Source organism: Nicotiana tomentosiformis, chromosome 11, assembly GCF_000390325.3.
Source record: "Nicotiana tomentosiformis chromosome 11, ASM39032v3, whole genome shotgun sequence".
NCBI classification, from domain to species: Eukaryota; Viridiplantae; Streptophyta; class Magnoliopsida; order Solanales; family Solanaceae; genus Nicotiana; species Nicotiana tomentosiformis.
The window spans coordinates 90,089,959-90,100,800 of NC_090822.1; positions in this window are offsets into that span (position 1 = coordinate 90,089,959).

The following is a 10,842-nucleotide window of genomic DNA, read 5'->3' on the forward strand; positions in this document are numbered from 1 at the left end:
ACTGCAGGCACGATCGGATCTTATAGACCGAGTTGTTCCACGACCCTCGATCTGATGATGTTGGCCGAGCTACCTGGATCAATTAACACAAGTTTAACTCGAGATTTATTTATGAGTACTGATATTACTAGTGCATGGTTGTGGGGCTGCATGATCCCCTCAGCATCTTCGTCATTGAAAGGCAAGGTTCCCTCCGGCACGTAATCCCGAGTCCATATTTCCCTTGTGATGGATACTTTGGTGCGCTTCAGCATCGGTCCCTGGGTAATGTCAACCCCACCGATGAGCATGTTAATGACGTGTTGAGGTTCCTCCTGCTCGATCTGTTTACTAGAATCGATGTTCCTGAAGTGGTTCTTGGCTCGATCGCTCAGGAACTCTCGGAGGTGTCCGTTGTTGAATAGTCGGGATACTTTCTCTCTTAATTGTCGACAATCTTTTGTTCTGTGGCCGTGAGTGCCATGATATTTTCACATTAGGTTAGGATCTCTTTGGGATGGATCGGACTGTAGAGTTTGAGGTCATTTGGTGTCTTTGATGCATCTAATGGCAGATACGGTGGCGACGATGTCGATGTTAAAGTTGTACTTCGATAGCCTTAGCGCTTCCTTAGGCCCGATGGGCATGTTGAAACATTTTTTACTCATAAGTTCCCAGTTGTTTTGACCTCGATCACCCCTTATATCACTTTTAACAGGGTTTCGCTCAGATCCACTACCTCATCGGTCTCCATTATATGGTTGATACCGATCTCTGTTCGATCTTGGTTCACGATCAACGTCTCTCCTGACTCTGTCGACGACTCTAACGAGATTAACGTGCCCAGAAGGGCCCCCAAGTTGATCGTCTTCGACCCTGATTTTTGATTGATACCGATTATGCACGTTGGCCCAAGTGATAGCCGGATACTCTACCAGATTTTGTTTCAACTGCTGTGAAGCCAACGAGCTTCGAGCATTGACTCCTTGGGTGAAGGCTTGAACAGCTCAATCATCCGCGACCGAAGTCAAGTCCATCCGTTCTATTTAAAATCGGGACACTAATTCCCTGAGCATCTCATTATCCCTCCGCTTCACTTTGAAAAGGTCTGACTTCCTGGTCTCAACCTTGATAGGCCCGGCGTGTGCTTTTACGAAAGAATCTGCAAGCATAGCAAACGAGTCAATAGAATTAGGAGGTAGGTTGTGATACCATATCATAGATCCCTTAGACAGAGTTTCCCCAAACTTTTTCAGCATGACATAATCGATCTCATCATCATCCAAGTCGTTCCCTTTGATGGCGCATGTGTAGGAGGTCACATGCTCATTTTGGTCAGTCGTTCTGTTGTACTTAGGAATCTCGGGCATGCGGAACTTCTTAGGGATCGGTTTCGGAGCTGCGCTCGAAGAAAAAGGTTTTTGAACAAACTTCATGGAATCTGAGCCTTTTAATATTGGTGGTGCTCCCGGGAATTGGTCGACGCTGGAATTGTAGGTTTTCACCTTTTTGTCATTGGCTTCGATTTTCTTCTTCCCCAATTCTATCCGTTTTTTCAGTTCCTCAAGCATCTTCATGATCTCGGGGTTGGTCCCCAATTAATTTTCATTTGGCCTCTCCATGATCGGTTCATTTCTGCGAGTGACTTTTTGGGATGGATCGGGCTCAACCCTTCTCGGCGCGCGTCTTCGGTTCTGCAACCGGGCTATCCCTGCCTGTTGAGCCTGTAATTTTTCAAAGATCACCTACAAATTGATCGCATCATTTTCACCGTTGTGCTTATTTTGGGAAATCGATCGGACTTCCCTACGCACGCTGTTCTCAGGATTGGTAGGCAAATTATTATTGATGGCCACATGCGAACTGGTGTCGATTGGGTCTGCGACCGAAACTCTCCGAGATCGACTAGAGGCACCTCGTTACCGGGTGCTACATTGTTGTTCTAGCCATGGTGGTTGTACTCGGCATCCATATTTAGAGGGGCAGACTGGGGGTTTGACATTTCAACTTTAACCTGGAATCGAAGACACTTCAAAGAACAAGTGTAAAATAGGGTGTGTTACGGGAATTTGTATCAAATTGCCGCTATTATCCTTAGTCCCGTAGTAGGCGCCAAACTGTTTACCCTCAAAATCGGATAATAATTAAATTTGTAAGTGGTTTTAAGGATACGCGGATTAACTTGATACAAAGCGATAAACTAAGTTACTATTGAACAAATAAATATAAAATAAATTCAAACCACACGAGTTGGATAGTTTCAGCCTTAGCGAAATAGTCACTCTCGAGTCGGTATCACCACGACCGACACCAATAAAAAAAGAAGAAGCAAGAGCTAGTGACAGATAAAATAATAATATATCGCTTTTGAGTGCGTGTTACCACGTCCTTCTTGAATTATCAGACCCCCTTTATATAGTAGGGGAGTTCTACTTTTAAGTACAACTCTATAAAATATAAAAACTTCTTCTGATTTATTGATTGTCGGTTCCTTATCGGTACGTGCCGAGATCCCAGCCGTGATATTCGGCCGATCATGGATATTTCGGCCTTCTGTTGGCTATGCTTGATTGTCCGACAATGTTCTTCAAAGTCGTTCGAGGCTAGGACCGATTCCGGAACGATGACCTCGACATTCTCGAGGGCAGACGTCATGCCTCCGGATTCTGGCTCGGTGGGACCTTTCGCTCGATTTTGGTCTCTTGCCATCATGTCTCGAACCTGGCTTATCTTGTCGGAGGCCGGAATACACCATGAGCTCGATTTCACTCGTATACACTATTTCTATCCTATATATTTGATAACGTTCATAACTTGTTGAGATGAGCTTAGTTTGTTTTGATGATTAACAAGCTTACAAAAGAACTAAGTCATCTAAAGTTTGTTGATTAAAACATGAAAACCGTTTTCTAGTGCAAGTTAGTTAAATAATTCCTGTTGATAATTGAAAAGATTATATTCGTGTGGGCTACAAGAAATATAGAGTAATTTGTGTTCAACATGAATTTATTACTTACGGGAATACTTGCATGGATAGAAAGACACATATATGAGTCTCTTAAGGAACTAAAATAGAATCCTTTTCGGATTTGTCTTTTAAGGTGACCAATTTATTTTAGGTCTTGAAGCGAAAATTGAGAAAGGATTTGGTCAACCTCACTCCTATATAAAGTATCATATTGATGCTAGTGAGGACTTACGCTACTTGCAGAGTTTCAAGAAATTACTCAAGGCAAATATAGCAATTCATAGCAAAAGGTGCTTTCAAGGATTCAAGTTGCTCAACTGAAAAATTTATTCCTACATACGAAGCTTTAGAGTTGAGTCAATTGTTCTAAATTGTAACCCATATTACTTATTGAGAAGTGTAATTATAGGTGAATAATTCTTGAGAGTTTATTTCGCTTTCTAGGCTAGAGTTTATAGCCTGAAAAAAGCAGCTACAATTGAGTTTGATTGTAGGGGGGTGTTTAGGTACTAGAGTCGGTTCTTTTGGCTATTGATGAGTCGTAACCTAAAGCAACTCTTTCAAGTTAGTGAAGTTTTAAAGCAAATCCTTCATGAATATGTCGTAATTTTTACTTCTTTGAACAAAAAGATTTTTCACGTAAAAATTATTGTGTTGTTTAATTTCTGCACTTTATATTCTATTTGTGTCTAAAATTCTCAGGTTAAAGAACCAATTCTTTTAACAAGCGAAAATCAGGAGTAACGCAATTCATCCGTTTTGTGTCTTGATGCATCCAAAAATAACATATTTTATATTGTCATACTGAAGAAATGGATCCATCCAAACCTTAAAAGAAACAAAGAAAGTTTATCATTATAATAATTGATCCCACAAAAAAATATGAACAAATTATTATAATAATTTTATCACTAATTTTCTTATATCAAGTATATTCTCAAATTGATCCCACAAAAAAATAAAAATAAAAATAAAAATAAAAAGAGAATTAGTTCAGCAATTGGACCGATCAAAGCATGATGTCACAAACTCACAATAAGGCATCCGAAATTTGTGCAGCGGGATCTCTTTCTTTATTAAGCGTAGCTAAATTAGATTAACATTTATCATAATAAAGTTATGTAACCAATGATATGGAGTATATGCGTAATAATTTATTATTTTTTACTTGTTGACATGATATATACATACACGTACACTAAAAAGTAGTATTAGCAATAATAACGTCAAAAACAATACCAATAATAATGAATGAGTATTCTCCTTCGTGTATACAGACAACGACATTTTTTAAAATCATCTAAAAGCTGCGGTAAATGAGATCCTGGCGTTGCTCTTCTTCGTTATCCAAATAATGACATTAACCTACTCTTTCCAAAAGTCTCCCCTTCTGAAAGAAATTTCCTCATCGTTACATTGATCATATTATATGTTGAAAGGTGAAACGATTAAGGCACTAGGCGGCTGCCGGCTATGGCTAGGGGTGGTAAAAAGTGCCACCACTCCATCCAAAATACTGAAAACATTTCTAATTAGTCCTCTAATCAAGGTATCAGTTGTTAATCAACAACCCAATTAATTAATCAAGTGTATCAATGTTTGGCTTAATTCAGCATATATATATATATAATTAGAAGGAAAGAAGATTTTAAAAAGGACAAGAAAAGGACATAACCTTAATTTAGCCAGCGCCACGGTTAGGAAGTCCCCTGGCAAGACAAGAAGTTCCAATCTACTCTCCCATCACAGCATCTTAGCAATAGGTATATGCCTCTTTTGTCTTTTCCTTTTTTCCCGACATTTTGTCTTTTCTTGAAGTTGGCCAAATTAATATATTAATAAGATTTTATAATAATTGGAAAATGCTTTATATAGTATTGATAGACTTTTCATCATTCGCACTTTAGGCATAAGTTGGAAAGTTACAAAACTACTTTAAGACTTGTATAGCAAAAAATGACTGAAAAACTGATTGATTACCTTTTGTCAATAATATTTTGTGCTTGCATAAATTTTTATAATTTCTAGTATAGCTCATAATTCTTTTGTATTACTCATAATTGAGTACTATGTAGCGTGACAGCTACTGAAAAGATGAATTTTAAGGAAATAAAATGACAGAAAAAATTAAAGATTGTTATAAGAAAAATTAAATTATGGTGGATGTCTACTCTTCCTCCATGATCTTCTCAAATGGTTAATGACATATTCAATGACATATTTCTATGCTTAATGACATATTCAATGACATATTTTTCTTCACTTTTCATGCCTATATAAAGGCCTTGTAATAGATAGGAAAATACACACAATGGAAGAAGAAAATCTCTTCCTTCTCTCTATCTCCATTTCTTGTTTATGTTTTACTAAATTGCTTTTATTTCATAACAACATGTCTTGTTCATGTTTTACTAAGTTGCTTTTATTTTATAACACGTTATCAGCACGATACTCTAACCAACTGAGATTATCTGCTTTAATCAGATTTTATCTTCTTCCTACCAGAGTTAGTCAATTTTCCTTTTCGATACATATGTTGAAGCAAAGTTGGTCTAGCAATTAGTTTATGGAATCAGCCACTATGAACAACTTACTTCTAAACCTCTAGCCTAACTAGAGAAGGTATTCAATTCTTAATAATTGAACTGTTACAAGTAAATGAGATGATGTGAAATTCATAAAACTACATGTATACTTCATATCTTATTCTTTATATTTGAGTTTATTCTTTGTGTGATATTCAATATTGGACTTGTAAGAATTCTCAATGTGATAAAAAAAAAAAAATACTTTGATGGCAATTCACTTTCTTAGCAAGTAAATCTTCAGTCTTGATCTAAGTGCTCGGAATTCATCTGTTGTGTAATATTGGAGTAGCAGTATTTTAGTAGTGTTCAAAGTTATATGGCTATGAAAGCCTTTATTGTTATTTTATTTAAGATACTAGAAAGGACATGTTATAGTAAGACTTGCGGCAAAACTTAAATTTCATACCTATTAATTATGATTAGCCTATTTGTCAAGTTCTTCATAACTGAAAATATATTCTTTATCTTGATTAATATTTATTAAAAGAATATGAAATAGAGATTTAACAAGAAAAAACTCAGAGAGGCTAAAGAAGCTAGCCAACAAAGATCTATCAGGTGAATACTTAGAGAATGCTATTCATTCTAGCTGACACTAATTACTTAGCTGATTTGAAAGTCTATTGCTGAGAATTATATTCAAATGACATTATGAAGAGTTTAACTCAAGAGGTAAGCATTTTCTCTGTATTTGAAATTATTTTATCCTTTGCTATTGATGATATCAACTTCAATGAGTTCAAGTCGCAATGCACCATGAGGGTAAGACATCAGGATCAAGTCCTGATGCTCCATGATGATAAGAGTTGGGTTTGAGTCTCAATTCATTGTGGCGTAACATACCTTTATATTGGTAAGACATTGGGTTTGAGTCTCACTATACCATATTGATGATATAATGATGACTAAAGAAAAATAATATATTTTTCATGAAAAAGCATGAAGATTGTCCCATTTAATTTGCTCCATTCTTGAAGTGAATTTGGTAGCGGGACACAATAAGTCTAAATAAAGACAAGTGGTTGAACAATGAACGTGAGCGTTCCAAAGATCAAAATATTAATAATCATCACTGTGATTATAAAAGGAGAACAATAAGGGTTCTCAAAATAGTCCTTCAAAATGTGAAGGTAATGTTTACCATCAAATCAGTATGAAAAATAATAAAGCACGCCGCTGATTATGATCCATTCATTGAATAGAATGTGACTTGTGATAGGCATTGAGAATGCATACCCATTCCTAAAGGTGAATGTTGCAATATGTGATAAACGTAATGAATAAAGACATGCAATGCATGATTGGATGAATACCACACAACTCACCTCTAAGGGAGGTTTGAGTGAAACAACGAGAATAAATATTATTGTGTGATTACATGAATATATCATTGGTCGCGTACATATGATACGCCAAAAAATATATATATATATATATATATTTTGTTGTGCCTTATAAAAGGTTATTAAAAGCAAAATTAAAGCAAGAAATAATTTTGATTATGATGATTTTGACCACGATAATTTATTATGATATATTTTCTCCATGAATGAGACATTTACCATATGAATGGTGTGACAAAAGATCTTGTAGTACAAAAGTTGTTAAGATCTTCAGAGAAACTAATTTGTTACTACCCGAATGAATGAAATTGTTCATAACATTAATATTGTAGTAAGTCTCAAAAGAAATATTTTGATTTACAAATATATTAGCCAAAGTGGTTGACATATTGAGACTATAAATGAAAAGAAGATTGAATATCTTTATATTACTATAATCATACCAGGTAAATATGAAAGGTTAGCTGACTTTTCTTTTATTTGTTCTACACAAGTATAAGCATGATGATGCAATCACAAGCCACAAGTAAACTAGAGGTTTACTAAAATAAATATTAGTTGGCATGACCGGTTGACCATCTCGGTTCAATTATGATGCGAAAAAAAAAAAAAAATTAATTGAGAATTACATTGGCATATATTTAAGAAATATAAGATTCTTCAAGAATTCTCCTGTGCTGCTTATTCTCATGATATACCAGTTAAGGTTAGGGATTGAATCCCTTGATTTCTGGAATGAATAAAAGGTGATAAATATATGGGCCCAGTCACCTTCCATGTGGACCGTTTACTATTATATGATTTTAATAGATGCATCTATTTTATGGTCACATGTGCATTTGTTATCAACTTATAGTTTGGCTTTTGCAAGATTGATTGCTCAAAATTATTAGAGCACAGTTCCAGAATATAAATTATGATAATTTATCTTGATCATACTGGTTTAAATCCAAGTTGGTTTAGCAGAAATTGTATGCCTCCAATTATATCTAAACCATTGGTTATGAGAATAAAATTGCCAAAATAAAATTTGGTATTTGATGTATTATTTAATATACAACAGCACTTGTAAGCATCTAGCCAAGTTATGATAAGTTCTCCCTATCACAATCGGTTCAGGGTCAGGAACCAAATAATTTCCATCTAGAAATATGAATGTGCTATATGATTTAATTGTTCCACCACAGTGCACAAAGATGAATCCCCAAATAAGGCTAGGGATATGTGTTGGTGATCCCAACAATAGGGGGAGAAAATGGGCAGCTGAAAAAGTAATGCATGTAATGAATTATTATGAGTACATCTAGATCCTCGTACGAGAAAATGTGAACTTGAAATTCAAGTGATAATTCATTTGCAAAATATTGCCAGGCGTATTTGCTGACCCAAAACTAAATGTCATATTCAGCTGCTAATGCTCCAAATAAAATAAAGTTCACAATGAATAGAGTCTATGGCATGCATGAAGCATAATAGACTAATCGGTTCCAAAGATAAAACTCCTTGAAGAAGGAGAGGAGCAAATGTTCAAGATGGTCATAATAAGGAGGCAAGTGCTCTAGAAGAGCACCACGACATAACACTTCATAAGACCTCATGGGAGAGGCTCAGGTACCTGAAGATAATAAGATAAAGAGATCTCAATAAGTTATGTCTTTATTGAATAATAGTAGAACCGATATAAAATGATCGTCGACGATATTGTTAATATAATGTAGCGCTCAATATTATTAATATTGACGAGGATCTTGAGTTCAAATCTGTCATGAAATTTGGACAGATAAATAATTGGCCAAATGAAAAATACGCAATGAAAATTGATTTCACATGAAAAATATGAAGTTGGACGGATAATCCCAACACCTGAAAGTATAAAGCCAGTTGAGGTATAAATGTGTCCTTGTGCGAAATAAAAAGAAGGTCAAGTCGATAGACATAAAGACGACTTGTGTCACAAGAAAATTTGCAAATATCCTGGCATTGATTATATAGAGACATGTTCTCCTGTGGTGGATGTCGCCATTTCAGGTTTTAATCTCGCAATACAAGAAAAACGTAATATGTGTATAGTGGAAATCATTGAAAGATTTATATTGTTCTGAAGCATATTAAGGTTTCCAAGTAATTTATTAAATAAAGCTTCAAAAATCATTATACGGATTGAAACAATTAGGGCACATGTGGTATAATCACCTGAGTGAGTACCTGTTGAAAGAAGGGTACAAGAATGATTCAATTTGTCCTTGTGTCTTTATAAAAAGATCTGGATCTAAATTTGTTATAATCACCGTGTATATTGATGATTTAAATATCATTGGAACTCCTAGGGAGCTTCCTAAAGCAGTAGACTATTTAAAGAAGGAATTTGAAATGAAAGATCTTGGAAAGACAAAATTTTGTCTTGGTCTACAAATTAAGTATATGAAAGATAAAATTTTTATCCATCAATCAGCATATACTAAAATGATTTTAAAGCGATTATATATAAAGCACATCCATTCCGACATCATGAAAATAATAAAGAGCTTCTTGGTCCCGAAGTACCATATCTTAGTGCAATTGGTGCACTAATGTATCTTTTTAACATTACAAGGTCTGACATAACTTTTCCAGTTAATGTCTTAACAAGATATAGCTCTGCTCCTACAAGTAGACATTTGAATGGAATCAAACACATATTGCGGTATCTAAAAGGGACTACCGATATGAGATTATTTTATGACAATGATTTCAGTCTCGATCTTGTTGGTTATGCCGATGCTGGGTATTTATATGACCCACACAAGACTCGATCTCAAACATGCTATGTGTTTACATATGGAGGCACTGTCATATCTTGACGATCGACTAATCAATCAATCGTGGCTACTTCATCTAATCATATTGAGATAATTGCTATTCATGAAGCAAGTCGAGAATGTATATGGTTGAGGTCTATAATACACCTTATTCGAGACAAATATGGTTTGAAGTGTGACAAACTACCCACAATTTTGTATGAAGACAATGCAACATGCATAGCCCAATTGAAGGGGGGATTCATAAAGGGGATAGGACAAAGCAAATTTCACCAAAGTTATTTTCCACACATGATCTCCAAAAGAATAGTGATATCAATGTGCAACAGATCCATTTAAGTGATAATATGGCTTATCTGTTCACCAAATCTCTACTGACGTCAACCTTCAAGAAACTAGTGTACAAGATTGGGATGCGAATGCTCAAGGATGTGAATTGATGCTCTCATGAGGGGGAGTTAATACGCGTTGTACTCTTTTTTCCTTACAAGGTTTTGTCCCACTGGGTTTTCCTTGCAAGGTTTTTAACGAGGCAACCAAAAGGCGTATTTCTAAACATGTGTACTCTTTTTCCTTCATTAAGATTTTTTTCCCATAGGGTTTTTCCCTAATAAGGTTTTAACGAGGCACATTATCTATGGACATCCAAGGGGGAGTGTTATAAGAAAAATTAAATTATGGTGGATGTCTACTCTTCCTCCATGATCTTCTCAAATGGTTAATGACATATTCAATGACATATTTCTATGCTTAATGACATATTCAATGACATATTTTTCTTCACTTTTCATGCCTATATAAAGGCCTTGTAATAGATAGGAAAATACACACAATGGAAGAAAAAAATCTCTTCCTTCTCTCTATCTCCATTTCTTGTTTATGTTTTACTAAATTGCTTTTATTTCATAACAACATGTCTTGTTCATGTTTTACTAAGTTGCTTTTATTTTATAACAAAGATAGATTTTTTATTCCAAAGATGCCTTTTAACATTGATTTTAAAGAATCTATATAGGCATAGCTACTATCACCACCTGTGACTAATGTACTGGACCAATAAAAATAGGACATACTATGTACTATTCTAACGTTACAAATGCTAAAGACAGTATACGTGTCGTTATAAGGAAAACAACAACTTTAGGGAATTTAAAAAACTACTAACG